Genomic DNA, 22015 nt, shown 5'->3' with positions numbered 1-22015 from the left:
ACAACATTATATAGCCCCAAATGTGGTGTCTGCATCGAGTTGAATCGTATTCCCGTAAAGACCCTTAAAATAATACACTGATGTGGAACCATTTTGCTTTGAACATTGAAAACTTAACCCTTGCCGTAGCCTGAAAGCACCCACAGTGAACGTGTAATTAGTCTTGCTGGTGGACCACGGAATACGATAGCTGCAACACTATTGAAGTTGCTGCCTTCCCATCATCCTGCGGGGAGAACATGGAGGCCTGAATTAGAAGACACAAAAGGAGGCAATGTAATTTGATGAATCATCTGGATTAAGAGGTCAACTAGAGTACTGTAAATGCCATTGAGTACAGGTAATCTAGTTATAGGGCATGGCGACAACAGAGTATGAGGGGGTCGCCTCAGTGCACAAGAAACAGTCTTATCCAGCCATTATTACGGCCGTTTAGTTTGCCATTGAAAGCAATGATTGTCACGGCTGTGTACCCTGTTCGGGCAGCAAGGTCTACACTTCTGATTCATCTTTGTCTCCCTGGCATTAGAAGTCCTGGACTGCCAGGTTAATAACCTCCAAGTCTGCACATGCTGGCCTGGCATCAGAGAAGGGAGTATCAGGGGCTTCTCCCTTGTCTTTCCTCTCCCCGCTGCCAGGAGAAGAGATATGCTCCACATCTACATCACTATCGTTTCTGGAATGGTCAGTATCCCCAAGAACTGCACCTGTACCCTGTTTGAATCCCTGCTGGGCCGTAGTAGCCGCCTGTGTGCCCGCCCCGTGTCCACGTTCCTGGGCCTCATTTCAACTTCCTCAGTGTCAGAGTTAATTTGTGCTGGAGTGAAAGCTTTGTGGAGTTTGCACATTCCCCCGTGTCTGCGTGGGTTTCCTCCGGGTGCTCCGGTTTCCTCCCACAGTCCAAAGATGTGCAGGTCAGGTGAATTGGCCATGCTAAATTGCCTGTAGTGTTAGGTAAGGGGATGATTTCGATGTAGATGTAGATGTAGGGGTATGGGTGGGTACGCTTCGGCGGGGCGGTGTGGACTTGTTGGGCCGAAGGGCCTGTTTCTACACTGTAAGTAATCTAATCTAATCTAATCTAATCTAATCTAATCTAATCTAATCTAATCTTTAACACAATGGTTAAGGTGGTACCATGCGTGTTGTTCTGTCACGTGGATGGCTGCAGGTGATGCCTTAGTCACGAAGAAAGGTCCTTCTCTCCTCGGTTCATTCCAGCATCTTCAGAAGCCCCGCACGTATATTCAATCCCGGTCTTAATAGATTCTTCTTCGTTGTCAAGTATTGGTTCCCATTGCGTTTCCTGCATGTGGAAAATCTCCTGCAGCACAGTAAGCTGCTGTATATATTGCTTAAGTTCTAGGCTTAACTGCTGGAAACGAGGCACTTCGTTGGGGCCTCTCCACTTTAGCACTGTCATAGGTCTGCCTGTGAGCATCTTATACAGTGTTAAATTGGACATGCAGTTCTTCTGCATGTGATAACTCATTGGCGCCAGCGGTAGCGCATCGACTCAATTAAGGATGCAGGTTGCTCGGATCTTGTTTAATTTGGTTGTCAATGTTCCATTCATCCTTCCCACGATACCCTGTGACTGGGGGTTGAACATGCACCCAAACATCTGATTCTCAATAAGTGCAGACCAAACTTAACGATTTTCTGAATGAAGGCAGGCCTATTATCTGAACCGATTTCTGATGGTATATCAAACCTTGGGATAACTTCCTTCGTCAGAAATGTCACCACTGTCCCACCTCCTGCAACTTTGGAAGGGATAGATTCCACCCGTCGGCAAAACTTATCAGTCACGACTCACATGTACCTTTTCCCTCTCAACTTTTTTTTTATCGCGTCCACGTCGTCAATTATGAAATGGTTAAATGGCCTTTCAGGTAATGGTATGTTGTATGTAAGTGTCGCTATGCCCTCCTAACATTATACTGTGCACACATTGTGACAAGAAATAGTCCACCTAAGCCTGCACATATGGTTACCAGAAACCATCCCGCATTATCCTCCTTAGCACTTGCCCTGCGCGCACAGTGATCCAATCCATGCGTCTCTGAAATAAGAATTGTCAAAAATTGGGTGTGTCCTTCTCATAAACCTTCCTCTGTGGTCCATAAACCTTTTTGATTCTGTCTAACACCCCTCTGAATCCATAGGGTTTGCTCAGCCAGGGGAGCCCTCCCTTGCATTTCAATGAGGTCCTCTATCCTTGGTTCTGAATCTAACTGCACCTGAGGTGCAATCACAGATAAAATAAAACAAGTTTTCTTAGCTGCCTCACCCGCTGCCTGGATTACCCCTTATCACCATGTCACCGACTTTTCTGTGTGCTTGGCAATTAATAATACCTAGTGCATTCGGCTTCATCATTGCAGTCTTCTGTTCCAAAATCTGCTGGCAGTTTTGCATGTGTTCCCCATTACTCTCCGTCAATTCTGTTTACGTCCACACTGCCCTAAATAGGTGGCATAAACCAGGTGTATAAATCAAATCAGTATAGCTGTCAGCTTTTTACCCTCCATCATTTCACAGACCTCCATCAATGCCTTAAGTTTAGCCAACTGAGCTGAACACTGCTGTTGTCAAGATTCCAGTTTCATTGTCCGATACTGGGACTGGTCCTGTCTTACAATCGAATACTCTGCATAATTCCCATCATAATCCCTACAGCAAGAAACCTATCATCATCAGGCCGAGGCTCGGACTCAGAATCAGCTTTCAGTTTTAAAAATGCAGTTATGGGGTCTCGCTCATACTCAAATGAGACATAGTCTGCACTGGTCCTTGTTGTGCACGTCTGTATGGTTATGTCGGGAAATGTCAGCAGCATCCAATATGCTAATCCTCTAGCTGGCGTCAATACAAATTTTTCGTTCTCTAATAACTCTGCCACCTTATGATGCATATATAGGACGACGGGGTAACCCATTGTTAGTGATGATTCTTTTTCATACGGAAAATAGACAGCCGCAATTCACTGATAGCACAGTGGACGGCCGTGAGCTACTTCATCTCGGCGGGCGCAAAAGGAAGCAATCGGCTGCACAGTTCTCCCTACACTCGTCTCCTGCACCAGTACTGCAACGGTGTATCCTCTCCACCTGTTTGACACATAAAGGTAAAAAGGTTTGTTGTTCTCGGCAAGGCTAATGCTGAGGGTGGACTCAAGGCTTGTTTGAGGGTATTGAAAGCTGTCATAGCCTCTTCATTCGACTGCAAAACGCACCTTCAACATGAATGCACGACATCCTTCATCATTTTCCTTTCGGGTGCCACAATTTCAGCATACTCTCAATCCAATCTGTGCTAAATCCTGTGATGTCCCAAAATGTCATCATTTTCCCTACTGTCTCTGGTCTAAGAATTTTATCATTTGCTTCAATGTGACTTGGTGCATTGCCTTCATTCCCTTAGCAAACAGCTGTCTCTTTGTTGGCTATGTAGAACAGATGATCTTCCATAATTACACCGGCACCACTCCCCACCTCTTCCTCCGCTAAATTGATGACTGCATTGGCGCCACCTCGTGCTCCCGCGAGGAGGTTGAGCAATTCATCAACTTCACCAACACATTCCACCCTGACCTTAAATTTTCCTGGACTATCTCTGACACTTCGCTCCCCTTCCTGGACCTCTCCATCTCCATTAGTGACGACCGACTTGACACTGACATTTTTTACAAACCCACTGACTCCCACAGCTACCTGGATTACACCTCTTCCCACCCTATCTCTTGCAAAAATGCCATCCCGTATTCCCAATTTTTCCACCTCCGCCGTATCTGCTCCCAGGAGTACCAGTTCCACAATAGAACACACCAGATGGCCTCCTTCTTTAGAGACCGCAATTTCCCTTCCCACATGGTTAAAGATGCCCTCCAACGCATCCCGTCCACACCTCGCACCTCGGTCCTCAAACCCCACCCCTCCAAACGTAACAAGGACAGAACGCCCCTGGTGCTCACCTTCCACCCTACAAACCTTCGCATCAACCAAATCATCCAGCGACATTTCCGCCACCTCCAAAAAGATCCCACCACCCAGGGATATATTTCCCTCCCCACCCCTTTCCGCCTTCCACAAAGACCGTTCCCTCCGTGACTACCTGGTCAGGTCCACACCCCCCTACGACCCACCCTCCCATTCTGGCACTTTCCCCTGCCACCGCAGGAACTGTAAAACCTGTGCCCACACCTCCTCCCTCACCTCTATCCAAGGCCCTAAAGGAGACTTCCACATCCATCAAAGTTTCACCTGCACATCCACCAATATCATTTATTGTATCCATTGCTCCCAATGTGGTCTCCTCTACATTGGGGAGACTGGGCGCCTCCTAGCAGAGCGCTTTAGGGAACATCTCCGAGACACCCGCACCAATCAACCAAATCGCCCCGTGGCCCAACATTTCAACTCCCCCTCCCACTCTGCCGAGGACATGGAGGTCCTGGGCCTCCTTCACCGCCGCTCCCTCACCACCAGACGCCTGAAGGAAGAACGCCTCATCTTCCGCCTCGGAACACTTCAGCCCCAGGGCATCAATGTAGACTTCAACAGCTTCCTCATTTCCCCTTCCCCCACCTCATCCTCGTTTCAAACTTCCAGCTCAGTTACTGTCTCCTTGACTTGTCCGACCTGCCTATCTTCTTTTCCACCTATCCACTCCACCCTCTCCTCCTTGACCTATCACCTTCATCTCCTCCCCCACTCACCCATTGTACTCTATGCTACTCTCTCCCCACCCCCACCCTCCTCTGGGTTATCTCTCCATGCTTCAGGCTCACTGCCTTTATTCCTGATGAAGGGCTTTTGCCCGAAACGTCGATTTCGCTGCTCGTTGGATGCTGCCTGAACTGCTGTGCTCTTCCAGCACCACTAATCCAGTATTTGGTTTTCAGCATCTGCAGTCATTGTTTTAACATTGTTTTTACCTTGTTGATTATAGCCTACCCAAATACTCGACCTGCTGTTTGCAAAACTGCAGCTTTTTCCTGGATACTTTATGCCCTCCATCCGCCAGTATTTTCAAGAGGAAAAGGGTATCTTGCTCACACTGTTTCTGACTATCTACACAGACAAGCAAATCATCAACTTTCTAAACACGTACCCTCCAGTTCTAATTTTCACACTTGCTTGAAGACATGTAGTAAACGCTTAAAACAATGGGGCATTCTTGTCTAAGTGTATTGTTGACCTTTATATGTAAAAGCAGCAGACACTGGCATTGATCTGCTCGGGGAATGCTACAGAAAGCATAACATAAATCTACAACCGAGAACCAAGCTGCCTGTGGAGTCATATTAGTCAGCAGCATGTGCAGATTAGGAAGAACTGCTGCCCAATCCTCCACAACCTCATTTGTTGCCCTTAAATCATGTACACATCTCCATTATGAGCCGTCGGCCTTTACGAATGGTAACAAAGGAGATTTGCAGGGATGACAAGTTACTTTAAGTGCCCCTGCCTTCAGCAATACTTGTATTGTAGCTGCTATTCCCTCTACTGCCTCAAGTTTTAAAGGATACTACGGTCTCCTAAGCCGAGTAGCTCCAAGTTTCAATCCTGTTTCCACTGGGCTAGCTGATTTCACTATTCCCACATCTGTCTCCTGCTGTGACCACAAAGTGGCTGGCAATGTATCCAATTGCTCATTAGCATATTGACTATCTTCCTGCACTGTCACTGGCATGCTCCGCTGGGGTGTTACCTTGACTTTCTTCGGAACCCCTGTCATGTTGCAGCATGCTAGGATTTTAATATAGCTGCCATTGTCGGATTCCAAAACCACTGTAGTAAGTATATGCCATTCCCGAACCTGTTTCTTCATGCCTGGAAATATGTCCTAAATTTTTATTTTGATATTCTTTATTTAACAGTGCGGCGCCTGGTACACTGTATCATTTTTCCAGGAACGCATATCTCTTTATTTGCAGAATCACTTGTGTCTCCCCTGATACTATTGCTTCACTTCTCACATGTTGTGGAGCGGTGACTTCCAGCTGCCACTGTCTCTCTAATACCTCATCCTGTGACTTATCAACTATCACTCTACAGTGGACCTCAGACTCAGGTAGTCATGCTCTAGGCAGCATCGTCAACACTTCTGCTTCTCACATCCCCCAAATGTCTTGAATCTCACTTGCTATATTCCCTATCCAAGAAATATTAATATCTCTAACCTCTTGCATCACTAATTGTGTATTTGCCTTTTCTACGACCAAGGCCGTCTGTTTGCACTCCAATCTTACCTCTAACTGGAGAAAATCATCCCTACCAACAATTTAATTGGCGTCTTTTTAGTCAGTAATATTATTATAAATGGCAGAACATTCCCCTACGTTCCATTTGTAATCTTAGGGGAGCTGTAAATCGATTTAACCGTGATTTCCCTGAGACCCATACAGTTTTAACAAATTCGCTTGACATGGGAAAGGGAGAGGCATACTGCGACTGGACACAAGTGAATGTGGCTCCAGTATCTCTCATCACCGGTGTCTGCAGCCCTTCCATATTAACTTGTACTGCTGGTTTTTGATCAGCCTCCAATGTTACTATAGGATCGTGCCACTGCCCACCCAGGTTCTGAGGGCATCCAGAGCATATCTCATTCGTGTGAACAGTTCCTGCCGGACATATAGTTAAATGGTAAGTGGTCTGGAGACTCCCGCCATCTAGGTCTGCTCTGGGGCAGCGAGGGTCCAATAAGGGCAATTCCTCCTGATGTGGCCGGGTTGATGGCATCCCCAGCACATCATTGCTGCATCCCCCCTTAAGCCTTAGTCCCTTTTCCTACGCCGCTGTCCTTGGGAATCCCAGTTTTGTTTTGGCTGCTCTTTAAATGTGCCCTGTCCTGGTTGCATCACCAGAGCGAATATTTCTCGAAAAACCTCCATTGCTGGCATGGGACTTTCTGGCCCATGACCACCTACCTGGTAGAACACCCCTATACACCAGCACTTGGTTCAGCCAGTGTTCATTACTGTGTCGGTTCATACTGACAACACATTGTTAGCCTTCTCTTTTTCTTTCTTATGAAGCTCTTCAAGCTGCATTTCCGCCAGCTTGCTTTGCACCTCCTCCTTCTGCTCAGATAATTTCTCTTGGTCTTTTCGAAAGCTTTCAACTGCATGGACTAGTTGATTACTAAATTCCTCATGGCTCAATGATGACGTCACACCCTCAACGTCCTCCAAGTGGATCCGCTCTTAACGCCTGAGAGCCCATGTTTGGTGGATTATAGTCTCTTTCGGCCTGCCATGCTCGATCAAACCCAACCCCATCAACCATTGGAGTGTCTGCCACATTTCAAACGGCCTCGGACTATTATTTCCTTTAACTTATTGAGCCATTCTAACCTAACCAGCACTGCCTTCAAGATTCCTATATCCAGCAATCGCCCTGTGGTTTCACCTTCAGACCCCGATGCACTGTTCCGCTCCCTCATGTAAACTGGGCAGTGCAGTTTCCAGCCCTTCCAGATCCTGAGTTCTCCAAGGAATGTATTGTGGCTTTCTCCCCTATTTTAGAAGCAGCGGTAGCATCCTTCCCTGTTGGTCGTTATCCCCTTTATCTGTGCTACTTCTCAATAATTCCCCCTTGGAGTCTGCGTCCGATGATATTTCCAATTCCTAACATTCTTTAGGCACTTAGTTGTTTTTCTTTCCTTGTCTCTCTTCAGCACCTTCCACTTCCTCTGCGTCACCTTCTCTTCTTCTCTCTTCAGCCTCCCTTTCATTTAGCCGGTAATCCCTTTCATTACAAATAAATCAACATGATGAAAAGATGGCTTCATTTTTTTTTTGGTATGACATACATAGAACTTTAATCTAAGTTCATCTTAACTTGTGTGTGTGTGTGTTTGCGCGAGTTTACGTGTGTATGCGTGCACAAACATTGGATAGAAACGAATCTCATCTACATTTTGTCAGTTCAATCTGTGAAAGCTCATCTAAAACTCGCAAAATTTATGTTTGTAAATCAAAAGTGTGTAACATAAGACTCAAAAGAAATATGTTCATAATCCTGTTTTGAAAGCATTTTAAGAATGTCAGCGTTTTGTAATCCATGAACAGAATTGTGTCTGACACGTTGTTCGTGATGTGCGCATTATAATGTTTTAAGGTCATTACAGACTCAATAATTCTTTGGTCATGGAGTTTTTTTTTTCTGCGAGGTGCTGAGTTTCTATGAGAAGAAACCAACAGGCAGTTCAATGCTATCATCATCTTCCACTAGCAATACAGCTAAAACTCCTATGTCAATAACAACTTTGAAGGATTCGAAAAGTTTATTGTAATTGAAACTAACGTGATGGTTAATATTGCATTTGAATGACCAAATGCCTCCTGGCAATGTTCTGTTCGCGGAACTGTTCTGTTCTTCTTCATCAAATCTGTTAATGGTACCTCTTCATTGCTCCATCGGTTTGGGAAGTAAGACGATCTTCTGATAGAATCTGCTTAGTCGCAAAAAACTAGGCATGTCATTGTTTGAGATTGAGTGAAAAAATTACTCGACGGCATTTGTCTTTACATTCCGTGGGATCCAACTTCCATGATCGATGTTATGTCTCAAGAACGTCACCACTCCTTTCGCCAAGTCATTTTCGTGGAAGTTTATTACTGATTTTGCTATTCTTCGTCGTTCAAAGAGCTCTCCCACTGTTCCAAACGATTTTTGCAGGACTCATCAAAGATTACAACATCATCCAGATAAATTGCACTTTTTTTTAAACCAGCCATAACTCTGTTCATGAGTCTTTCGAATGTGGTGGGTCCATTCTTCATTCCAAAACGCATCACCTGGCATTAAAATAGCCGACATTTATTTCATCATCTCTGATGAAGGTACCTGCGAATAATCACGCAGGAGTTCTAACTTGGTGATGTTAATAGCTTGTACAGCTTTTTCCATGCAGTTCTCCAATCTTGGTGTCAGATATATATCCAATTCTGTTCCAGCATTGACCTTCTAATAATCCACGCAAAATGGTTGAGTCCCGATAGGTTTGGGAAGTAAGACGATCAGCAAACACCACTCGCTCTGGTTTGGTTCAATCCCCGTTGAGAATGGTCTCCACCTCACTCAGGACGTGTCTGCCTTTGAAGGGGAAATCCGATTCGCATGTTCTTTTATCGGAGGAGCAAACCCTACGTCTACATCATGAGCAAAAGCATTAGTGTTTCCCATTTGATTCCGACATCTGCCCTCACACTGAAGTAACAAAACGTTCTTGTGCGTTCTTTGCTTCTGTGACAGATAGTTTACTAATCGATCCCACTCGTCAAGGGCTTTTTTTCAACTTAATTTGAGTCCCATCAAAACCCACACTTTCTGAATTTGTTTCCTCAGTCTGCGGGACAGTAACTAAAACGTGTTTCTCCAGTTCTTTCTCTCACATATAATACGGTTTCAACACGTATTGTGACATACCCAACACTGTTTTTTTTTAATCTGGCATCTTAACTAGATAGTTCACATGTCTCATTTATTTTTCTCATTATTACAGCGACCAAAAAACCTTGGTTTGAAGGCATCTGTTAACACTGGTAATAGCAGTAAAACGTCATCCCCTTGGGTAAACGTTTGATTCTCAGATTTTACATCTGCGACCTGTTTCATGGTGGGTTGTGCCCTCCATCGGTACTGCTTAGCTAACTTACATACTCGATTTTATCATTCCCTCAACTCCGAGACATAATCTCTGAATTTGCTACTGCCTATTTATATTTAATTAATTAGTAAGGTCCTCTCACTTCAAGTCCGAATGTTAACTCGAAGGTTGCAAAGTGAGTCGATTCGTTTGGCGCATCTGCAATGGCAAATAATACGGATGGGATACCATTATCCCAATTATTCGGGTAATCCTGATAGTATGCTCTTAACATGGTCTTCAACGTCTGATAACACATTTCTAAACATCACTCAGGATGACACGCACATGATTTAAAGTGCTGTATATGTGAGCTATGCCTACTTAAACAGCCTAGCAGTAAAATGTGCTCCTTCATCCGACTGACTCTCGCTGCATAGCCCATACGGTGACAAGAAAGCTACTAACTTCATGACCAACCTTTTTGTCTTGAAATTCCATAATGGATTTGCCTCTGGAAATGTGGAAGACCTAATCAATATGGATCGCAAGTACTGTTTCCCATTTTTACTTCCCGGTTGTGGACCTACACAATCAAAATAAGCTGCATGAAATGTCCTTCAAATGCTGAAATTTGAACAAATGTGCTGGACTCATAAAACCTCTGGCTTGCTAACCATTTTGGCGTGTATTGCAGGTAAAGCAAAAGATAACCACATCCTTGTGCATTCCAGCCCTATGAATATGTTTTTGTGCCTGAGTCTAATTCTTTCATCCCACTATGTGACCTCCTACAGTTAGGTCGAGTGCTACACATAACACCCCCTATCCAAGTTACCGGCAACCCAATCTGGTGCATTTCAGCCCATTTCTCCTGCCATGGTCTCTGTTTCTGTTTCAAAAATATATCTTTTCGATAATTACCCTCAGGAATGTATTCGGCCTCCTTTTCGGAATATGTGTCCAATGTACATCTTTTATCATCTTGCTTTCCTATTACAAGGTTTTTACTCTTTTAGGTCCTGAAAACCTCTGTCTGACCCGCGACCTGTTCAGGTTTGTCCCACACCACTGCGTCAAATCGTTCGTCTATCGCCTTAGTTTTTGCTCGCGCTGTGACTTCTGATAGTGGGATCTGGTTTGTACACAGTCTGAGAAAATATAAGCATATTTCTGCTTTAACTCTTCATATTCTGGGTTTCCCTTGGGCTTCTTCACAAAAAGGGAGTCACTCACACCTTGACATTTATTAATTCATTACCAACAGCGAACTGAATTCCTGGAACTAAGACTGTGTCAGTCAGTCACACTGTAAATTCCTCAGTCTGCGGTTGTCAGCCCAACCAAATCTTATGTAGGGAACGCTAAACTTCTGTGCATGTAGCCCAAATTTTACCACACTCTCAGGTAACCAAATCAGAAACAACGAACCATTCCATGCCCCCACTACCACCACCCTCCCCCACTCCCAGATCCGCTCCACTCCAGGAACGCCTCCAAATACTGACACGTTCATCCGGTGTATGAATTCATTCCTGAACATATCTATAAACATATGCACAAACACGATAAATCAGCTTTTATCAACCTACCACTCAAATGAAAGTTAAGGCACCACTACAATATGAGTGAAATGAACAATCAGAAAATTCACTCATCCCTTACGATCAGCAACCAGTTAGATCACATATCTCTCAGAATTATAACATCTTGTCCTTTTCTGCAAGTTCGTTCAGTATAAACTTTACACACACAGGCAAATTCTTTCGAGATCAGGTACTAACTCAATTCCCAGGCACTGTCTGGTCTGTCCAACGTCCTGCTGCCCCTCGGCTTTTATTGGAGTTTACTTTATGACCTTCATTAATGACACTGTCGTACTTTTTCTTGCTGCATCTTTTCCCACAGTGCGTCTCTTTAACGACCAGCTCTGTGGCTTTTTGTGTCCGAATTTACCACAGTGGAATCAAGTGAGGCCTTTCATGTCGTTCGCCCTCTCATGGACCTTTTCTTTAACCTGTGGTAAACTCTGACCAGTGTTCGCTCCTCTTGGCTTCATAGTGGAGGATCTCCTCCTGTACCACCTTCTATCCCGCACACGACAAGATTCTGCCTGGAATCTCGTCTTATACACCAACATGTATTAATCACTTCCTAAAAGTTCTGTTCCCCCAGGTGAATCCTTACCATCTCTGGAGTGAATGTTCAAACTCCACCGTCAGAATAGTCTTTCCTGTCGCCTCACATGTCCAATTTATCTTCAAGGCACGCGTTGTTCCATAAAAATGGCGATGTTTAATTGTTTCGAACTCAACCTGGTTCCGTCTTTATGTTTCTCAAACTCTCTCTGTGCACTTCTGGTACCAATTCATAAGCACTTCAAATCGCCTGTTTGACCTCTTTATAATCACTTGACCTCTCATCTGATGCACGCAAATATCTCACAAGCTCTGCCTACCGGTATAGTCGGTAATAGCATTACCCACATATTCTTGAAGCACTCGACCTCCCTCGCCATTAGTTCAATGAAATAAATAAGAAATTCAGCATGCTTCGTATCAAAAATTTGGCAGAGATTCGACATAATTGTATACATTACTGCGTTCTGTTTTAAGTCCTCCCTGTTAATTTGCCTTTCTGACTAAGGAGCAAACTCTCATGTTCAAACTCTCTCTCTCTCTCTCTCTCTTTCTCTCACTCTCTTTTTCTCTCGCTTTCTACTTTCTCTTTATCTCTTCCTTCCCTCTATCTCTTTGCTCAGGCAAGCACCATCTATCACTCTCTTTCCCTCTCTCTTTCTCTTTCTCAAACTCTCTATCGACTCTCTATCTTCCCATTTCTTTCTCTCTTCCTTTGTTTATCTTCTAACTTAATTTCCCTCAGTTGCATTGCAATTCTTTTACCTCTCTGACAAACAAGTTTTGAATAACTCCCTTACACTTCCTGCCTTTCTTTTCTCCTTGGTTAAACCCAAATCTAACTTAGTTGCTTATTCTAAAACTTTGTTTTGTTCTTTCCTTCTAAACCTTCCCAGCAAATCTGTGAATCATATTTCAATCTCAGATGATATTCAGCAATTTTAAGGGCTACTTCTCGCACTTTTAATTTAATCAAACACAAGTCACCGAAATTAAACAAATCGTCTCGCCGATGTTTTATTTTAAGATCTAGGACATTAACCTGGAAGTGTTTAAATCTACTGGGCTTTTTTTCAAAGCCAAATCTATTCAAATCTGTCCAAATGTCAGACTGAATCTATCAAAACTTGTTCAGAGCATGAATCCAAGAGCCAAAATCTTCAAATTAGCCCAAAACTGATACGACACGGCGTAAACCCCTCTGCTAACTTACACAAGCTACATGGGAATGATTCATCCCGTCCTGTATTATGTTCAAAATCGAGAGGCAACGAATTATCCTCAAAGTCACTATTTAAAGCAAAACTGAACAAGGTTAGTTGTTTTATTTCATTAGGTAGTATTAACTAACGGGCATTTTATAAGTTCTGCATCTTAAACTTATCTTTTAACTCCCCGTCAACAATACGAGTCTGATTATTATAAAATTCTGATTATGACTTGCTGAAAAATAATCAAGTTTAATAACCAGTCAGATTTGCCGAGTGACATCAGTCGATTTTAATCTGCATATTGTTAATCCCAGTCCTTTTCCATGTTTTTTGGTGCGAAATCCGTTTCCAGACAGATACCTCTCAGAGACCCCTTACTCGCAGCCGACATTTCATGGTCTTTTGGCAATTATCTTTGTCACGCTGACCACCTGTTCAAAATATATGTTGTTTAAACCCCAAGTACCAGATCATTACTTATGTTTTAATATTATCAGAATACTCAATTGATACGTGATTGAAGTTTGGTGTGTTGGGGTATAATTTAAACTGATTGGACGAAACTGAATTTGTGTTTGTCTCATCATAATCCAGCTCCTCAAGCCATTTCGAAGAAATGTTACAATGCTACCTTCTGCCGGACTTTTTGTGGTTGTTTCAGTCCTTGATAGCTTTTCAACTCTCTTAAAGGAACACTACGCATCCACCTTCATAACACAAGACTAAAGTGATTTTTGACGTCCTGTACATCTGTCTGACAGGGGAAACAATTCATCTCATGCATTCTGTGAATGACGATGTAATTTTCAAAATATGTCGGTTACATATGAAAGTGCCTGACACTTTCAAAATTTGCCTTACTCCAAGCTACCAGACTAGGTGGGATTGAGGTTCATAAGGAAGATTTATTAGAAATCCTGTAGAGTTTGAAAATAGATAAGTCCCCATGCGCCGGATGGGATTTATTCTTGGATCCTCTGGGAAGCCAGGGAGGATATTCTCGAGAATTTGGCATTGATCTTTAAATCGTCATTCTCTACAGGAATAGTGCCAGAAGACTGGACGATAGCAAATGTGGCACCCCTATTCAAGAAGAGGTGTCGAGACAACCCTGTTAATTATAGACCAGTGAGCCTTATTCAGTTTTTGGTAAAGTGTTGGAAAGCTTAGAACAGATAGGATTTATAATCATCTGGAAAAGAATAATTTGATTGGGGATAGTCTGCACGGCTTTGTGAAGGGTAGGTCCTGCCTCACAAAACGTATTGAGTTTTTTGAGAAGGTTACCAAACAAGAAGATGAGAGTAAACCGGTTGATGTGGTGTATATGGATTTGAGCAAGGCGTTCGATAAGTTTCCCCACAGTAGGCTGTTGTACAAAATGCGGATGAATGGGATTGTGGGAGATATAGCAGTTTTGTATCAGAAATTGGCTTGCTGAAAGAAGAGAGAGGGTGGTGGTTGATGGAAATATTCATCCTGGAGTCCAGTTACGAGTGGTGTCCCGCAAGGGGCGGTGTTGGGTCCACTGCTGTTCATCATTTTAATAAATAGGACGTAGAAGGGTGGATTAATAAATTTGCAGAGGAGACTAAGGTCGGTGGAGTTGTGGATAGTGGCGCAGGATGTTGTAGGTTACACAGAGGCATAGGTAATAGCAGAGCTCGGCTGAGAGGTGGCAAATGGAGCTTACTGCAGACAAGTGTGAGGTGATTCACTTTGGTCGGAGTAACCGGAATGCAATGTAAGATTCTTGGTAGTGTAGATGAGCAGAGTCGTCTCGGTGTCCAGGGACACAGATCCTTGAATGTTGCCACCCTGGCCCACAGTGTTGTTCAGAATACAGACAGTGTTTTAGCTTTTATTAATAGAGGGATCGAGTACCGGAACTATGAACTGTACAAAACCCTGGTGGGCCGCACTTGGAATATTGTGTACAGTTCTAGTCACCGCATTATGAGAAGGATGTTTTATCCAGCTGATCTGTTATCTTATACTTGTCACCTTTGAAATGCGGGTTGGAACATATATAACCCTGAAGTGGTCTGGCAATATGCTCACATTCAAGAAAAGTAGAGTAAAAAGTTTGTAAATTTATGGTACTTCCCTAAGCATACGCCATAATTTCAATGGAGATCTAGTACATGTTTCCTTTTGTTATGATTTAAAAAGTGATGTCAGCAAAGTGTTAACTGAATCTGTTTGTTTGGTGACTGTGATTAATCTCAGTCTCCATGGATTATAATTACCCCAGTGGATGGTTTCCATCGTTTAATGATGAATGTGCTTTGTCAATGTATTAATGCAATGTATGTGCGGCAGCATTACCGACAGAATTGACAGAGATCAGCAGCTGCAGAGAGAGGGGGAGGAGACATCCGAACCTGATTACAAGTGATTGGAATATTATAACATTGGTTCAGGATTTGAGAAAGGTAGATTGAAATATTGTAAGAATGAACAGGAGTTTATCTTGGGATGTTTGGATTTTTTCCACATTTAGTGAAAAAGTATCATTACGATGGCGGACCCTGTATGCACTTTACATTGTTCAATATTTTTATTATCCAATCCTGGCTTTCATCGGTGTCTCTGGTAAGCTTTACTGTTCAATCATTAACCCTACAAATGATGTTTGACTATAACACTGTTCTTTTAATTGATTCTACTATCCTTGCCACGGTTCTTTATCCTGTTTAGACTCTGAATCCAGATTTTGACTTTACAAACCATTACTAACTGCATCAATGAACTTGATATGTCACTCTCTCCCTGTTTGCTTCTGGCAGTATTTCTCATATTGACCTACCCAGTTTCAGTTCAGAGCCACAATTCATTGTATTACTACCCTTGATAGCTAAATATTGGGAACATGGAGACCACTGTCATCTCTTCTGGTTGCAAACGCTATTTCGTTCCTCCGACTCAATCCCATCCCTGATTAATATCTGACATCTTCTGACGATACTTCACTGTCACATCCCATCTGCTATTTGATTTTTGATCTATTAAATGCTGTCTTTATGATGGCAATAATCTACCACGGAGACTCCCAGCTTCACCTCTGCAGAATCAACTCTGAATCGATAATCCACAACTCGTATCTGAACTCGAAACAAAATCCCCATTCATCCATTACTCCTGTGCACACTGATCTACATTGTTATTGGGTTTACTTATATATTCTCAAGCACCTCATGACACCTATCCATGCCAAGTCTGTCCGTCTTTCTCTGTCCATTAATTGAACTCCAACAGTTGTTCAACTTTTAACTGATTTCCTCCATGCACGTTTTCTCTCAGACCATGATTTTCACATCTATCACTGTTGTGGACACACGCATGCACATGTACACTTAAAACCCCTTGCATTGTGCTGATGCATGGAGATGCCGAGACACAAACCTGTGAGAGACCCTTTTACTGTCATTCGCAATATGGGCTGCAAATCTTCCTGTGCTTGTCAGTTACCGAGTGCAAGCGGCGAGCTGTCGCTTGTCCCAGTTTATACCGTCTGAGCTGGTTCTGTGAGGCAGATTAAGAATTTTAAGTAACACGTTATTTCAGCTGATCTGGAATTGCCGTTATTCAGCGTTCTCATTCATGTGATTGGACTCTCGAAAGTCCCATTACTCTACTTAGACCCACTCTCTTGTCTGTTTCGCCATATTTAAACAACATGTGGTGTGTTTATCTTAATTGTCTCTTTCTGTCTTGAATGTGAATCCTTCTACGCCTTTGTACCTTTCACGGGCTTTGGTTTCTGGCACCCTCGTGTATTGAGTGCTGGCATTATCAAGTTCAACAACAATGAAATGGTTTGTGTTGGGCGATTGTTCACTTCCTGGCGTGTTCCATGTGGTGCTCCAAATTGGGTGGGGGCCTCAGCACCTTTGAGCCACGTCTTTGAAACTTGGTCGTCGCCTCTCATTGAATGCCTGTGTTGGTCTTTCTTAACTGGTCGTGCGGCCAGTAACACGAGGAAATATCTCGAGTCCTATTGGAAAGGGCCAGGCATCTAATTTGTAGCTGAGGGGTTGCTGACTGACACCTGTTATTGAAAATTTAGTGGAGGTGCTGGATTTGCTTTGCTGCAGGTTGTGCTCTGAATTGCCTCAGACATTGAGGGAAACCAGAGGATTTAATGTCGCAACTCTGGACGCAGCACGGGGACTGTATTTACAGCATCTGTGTCTGCAAAATGAACAGCAAATGGAGCTTAGGCTGCAGAGAGGAGAAACTCTAAAAACAAGGAGTCAGTTTGTGTGGGGGGAAAGAGATCTGCCATGTCTATCTGGGTCTTCACCTGGACACACACATAAACTTACTCTCACCCTTACACATACACAAGCGCACAAACATACACATACAGATTACCCCGGAGCTCTCTGTCACACACATGCACACACACTCTCTCTCAATGTCTCCCTATTTCACACTCCATTTATCTCTCTCTCTGTCTCACGCAAACACACACACGCACACACACACAGACACATGCACACACGTACTAATCTATTTGTTGAATTTGCATTTGCAAGTTTGTGCATACGTTCTATTTGTTCAAAAACATACATTTTTATAGACGAGCAGTCAATATGGCATTTCATAATGTCCTACTTTGAAAATAAGAAATAATCTGACTCCAGGTTAAGGCACAGACTGACACTGCACAAGTACGTCCTTGTTTTATTTTGTGCAAGGTAGGTCATATATTAGCAAATTTAGTAGAATTCCTGTACAAAGTGAGAACATTGAACGTGCGGAAAAGATGGTCGATGTCACATACCTTGACAAGGCGTCTGTTAAAATAGACTAATGGAGAAATTCAAGTCGCATGGGTTCCACGATGTACGAGACAGCTGTATAGTGATCTGGCTGGGCAACAGGAGTCAGAGAGTAGTGGTGGAAGGGAGTTTCTCAAAATGGAAAACGGTGACCAGTGGTGTTCCCCAGGGATACGTGATGGGGCCACTGTTGTTAGTGATGTACATAAATGATATGAAGGCCAGTCTAGGTAGTCTGATGAATATGTCTGCAGATAACAGTAAGATTGTTGGAGTAGCGGATAATGATGGAGACGGTCAGGACATGCTGCAGAATATAACATGGATTGGACAGTTGGGCAGACAAATGGCAGACAGAGTTCAATCCGGGCAAATGTGAGGTGGTGCAATTTAGAAAATCCAATTCAAGAACGAACTATATGAGAAATGGAAAATACCTCGGAAAGTTGATGCACAGAGAGATCTGGGAGTTCAGGTCCATTTTGCACTGAAAGTGGCAACGTGTTCAATAAAGTGATCAAGAAGGCATATGGTATACTTTCCTTCTTGCATTCCAAGGATTTAAGAAGGGAAGAAAAGAGAAAGTGGAGAACTACTGTTATAAATTGTCCAGGACAAGTGTTGGCAGGGTCTGTCATGTTTGTGCCAGAATTTGCTTTGGCCACATTTGGAATACTGTGTACAGTTCTCATCGTCTCATGAACAAAAGATGCGGATGGTTTAGGCGAGGGTGCAGAGCATGTTCACCAGGTGTTGTCTGCATGGCGATGCTCGCTATGACGAGACGGTGAGTAGATTTGGATTGTTTTCTTGAGAAAGACCCAGGTTGACGAATGACCTGCGTGACGTCGAGAAAATCATATGTGGTGCAACCACGATGGATGGCAAAATGCTTTCTTTCCCTAAGTGGGGGCCCGATTACTACGGGTCACGAGTTCAAGCTGAGAGGTGAAACTGTTTTGGAGGATATGGTCAGAAACTTCTTCACGCAGAAGGTCAGCAGTGCCTGGAATATGTTACCACAGGAAGTGGCAGAGGTGAGCACGATAGCGTCATTTAACGCATCCAGACAAATATATAAATGGACAGGAAGCACGGGGAACAGGTCCTTGGAAAATCGTCGACAGGTTTAGATAGAGAATTTCCATCGGTGCAGACTTGAATGCCCGAAGGGCTTGTTCCTGTGATGTGATTATCTTTTTTTTTTGTTCCATGAAAATATTCGCGAAAAGCTTCTGTTGATATTTGAAAGGAAAATGAAAACAAATATGGAACAGTGAATATGTGGACAGGATAATTTATTGTAGAGAACAGAAAACTGACAGGGAAACTAAACAGTTATATTGCGATTGTCTGCATGGAGGAAGATCCAGAAAAGCTCCCAGAAAGACCAAGTGACGATAAGACTTTCTCAATTAAGATGAAAATCAATCATTTTAGTAACGAGGTAATATTGAGAAACACGGCTGGATTGAGGATTGTTTAATATGACGGACCAGATTACTTCGGACCGAAATTTCGGAGGAGTCAGAAATGATTGCATTGGGGATTCAGAGAAGATGGTCTGGAAAACTCTTTTACAGATTGTCATAAGATGTGAATAGGGATTGATGGTTTTAGCTGGTATAACATTGGAAAAGTCCCTATGCCTGGGTGAATTGTATCTCAAGCTGCTGTTGGAGACAAGGGAGGAATGGCGCTGATGCAAACGTTTTAATAGAATCTGTTCACAGGGGTGGTGCCAGTAGACTGGACCACACCCTTGATAGACAGGCTGGTGGAGATAAACCAGGAAAGTACAGACCAGTGAGTATTCCAACACTTTTAGGGTAAAAAAAATACATAACTGGCGGCAAAATACTCTTTGTGCGACTGGAAACCAGCATACACTACTGTACCACAGAGATCACTGCTGTGCCCCTTATTATCTGTGCTATTTATAATTGACGTTGGTGTGAATGTGGAGTCACCAGTGCGGACAGCGTGATAAGTAAGTTTGTACTTGACACAAAGATTGTGTGGGTGGTTGGCACTGAGGGGGAGGGTCTTATGTTACAGGAAGATATAGAAAGAATGCTCAGATGGGCAGATCAATGGCATGTGGACTCTAACACTAATAATTATGACGTGATATAATTTGGAAGAAGGAACCAGACGGGGAGTGACAGCATACGAGGAGGCTCAGAGGGTGTTTCTCTATAAATCTATGAATGTGACTGAAATGGGTGATCGGTTATTAAGAAGTCACTGGGAGAAGTAAATATTGCGTTTACTCATTCAGGTGCAGATTGTAAGAGCGATGTAAAAAAAAATGTTTCACCCAAAATGGAATAATGTGTCCAGTTCTGCGAGCCACATTAGTGGAAGGATGTGATTGCACTGAATGGGGTGCAGAGGAGACGTTCCCTGCGATGGAGCATATCAGCTATGAAGAGAGGCTGGATAAGCTTAGCTCATTTGCTTTGTAGCAGAGAAGGCGAGGGGTGCTGGGATTCAGTAGGATAGGTTTCCGAAGAGAATGGACAGAATGAATAGACAGCAGCTAATCCTTTTAGTTAAAGGAACAAGAACTAGGGAATACAGTTTTGAAAGTGAAGGTTTCGAGGTTCAGAGAGTGTTCGAGGATTGTTTTCACCCAGATGATGTTGTGGATTTGGAATTCACTTCATGACTGTGCAGTTGTCACAATAAAATGGTTAAAAAAAAGTAATTAGGCAAGCACCAAGAGGTTCATAACCTTCACGGCAACGGGTCTTGTGTCGGAACGTGTGATCAACTTAGACGGTGTTGTATTTCTGATGGTAGAGATTCCATGCTTCTCTGACTGTATGATGGTGGAAAATCAACTACTTAACAGATTAAGACAGGAAGTGATGGTTTCCTGGAACCAAAGTTTCAGATTTGAGAGAAGCAAATATAACCATAATATTTCCAAATGAGGCAGGGAGACAGCAGGAAATTGCAGTCTGCTGAGCAAAAAGAACCAGTCAGAACAATACAAGAGTCTATTCTAAAGGGTGCATTACCAGGGAACTTTGAAAATTGAATTAATTAAAACGTAATGAATATAGGTGAAGGCAATATCGAATTATTAAATGCGATTCATATTAGACAAACAGACTAGTAAATAAATTATGGGTGAAGCAATTGGATGTTGTGAATTTTGATTTTCACAAAACATTTTTGATGATGTCCCAAGTCGAGACAAAGCTGCTCCTTTATCAAAGTTAAGCTGTCCTTGGTGTTTTTACTTTAATCAGAGATGTCGTAAAAGCAGCGTTTCCGAAAAACCTGGGTTTGACTATGAGGGAATGTTCATAAACGTCAAAATGCAATTTGTACAATGAGGGGCTAGCAGTCCTAGATGTGGCCCTGTGTAATGAGAAAGGAATAATTAATGACTTCACAGTTACAGATCCTCTTAAAAGGAGTGATCACAGTCTGGTTGAATTTATTTAATCTCTCGAATAAAAATGCGTAAAAAGAAGAGGAGTTTTGAATAACTTAACTACCGAAAACATTAACAGAATAATAGATAAAGTAACTCCTACTAATGAACGGTTACAATTAGTATAACCTCTGATGTGGGGAAGATGCTTGAGGACATTACCACCGAATACGTGCAAGGCATCTCGAGAGAAATTGTCCCGTTGAGCAGACACAATAGGATTTAATGAAAGACACAACATGCTGAACAAATCTTCTGGAAACCGACGAAGGCATTACTAGAAAAGAGAGCGCCGGGTACCCGGTAGCTATGGTGAACCGAGATTTCCAAAACATGTTTGACAAAGTGCTGCACAAGAGGCCGCTGCATAGGATAAGAATGCATTGACGTTTGGGGTAAAGTATGAGCATGGACATAGAATTGGATGACTAACAGGAGGTAGAGAGTGGGGCTAAATGAGTGTTATTCTGGCAGGCAATCAGTGACTCGAAGAGTGCCTCAGGAATCGGTGTTGTAACTGCAATTATTCACATTTTATACAGATGATGAGGAGTTGTGGGACCACGTGTCGGGTGTCAAAATTTGCAGTTAACCCGTAGATGAGTGCCAGAGGACTGTGAGACTATACAAAGTAATATAGATCTCCGAAGTGAGTGGGCAAACGTCGGGCAGATGGAATACAATGATAATAAACGTGAAGTCAATCATTTTCATAAGAGTAACGGTAAAAACGGCTATTACCTGAGTGATAACATTTAGCAGAATGCTGCTATGGAGAGGGACACTGGGTATCCTTGTGAATGAATCACAGAAGGTCGGTCTGCAGGTGCA

The sequence above is a fragment of the Chiloscyllium punctatum genome, chromosome 35 (genome assembly GCF_047496795.1).
Source record: "Chiloscyllium punctatum isolate Juve2018m chromosome 35, sChiPun1.3, whole genome shotgun sequence".
Lineage (NCBI taxonomy): Eukaryota > Metazoa > Chordata > Chondrichthyes > Orectolobiformes > Hemiscylliidae > Chiloscyllium > Chiloscyllium punctatum.
This window is presented reverse-complemented; position numbering follows the sequence as displayed.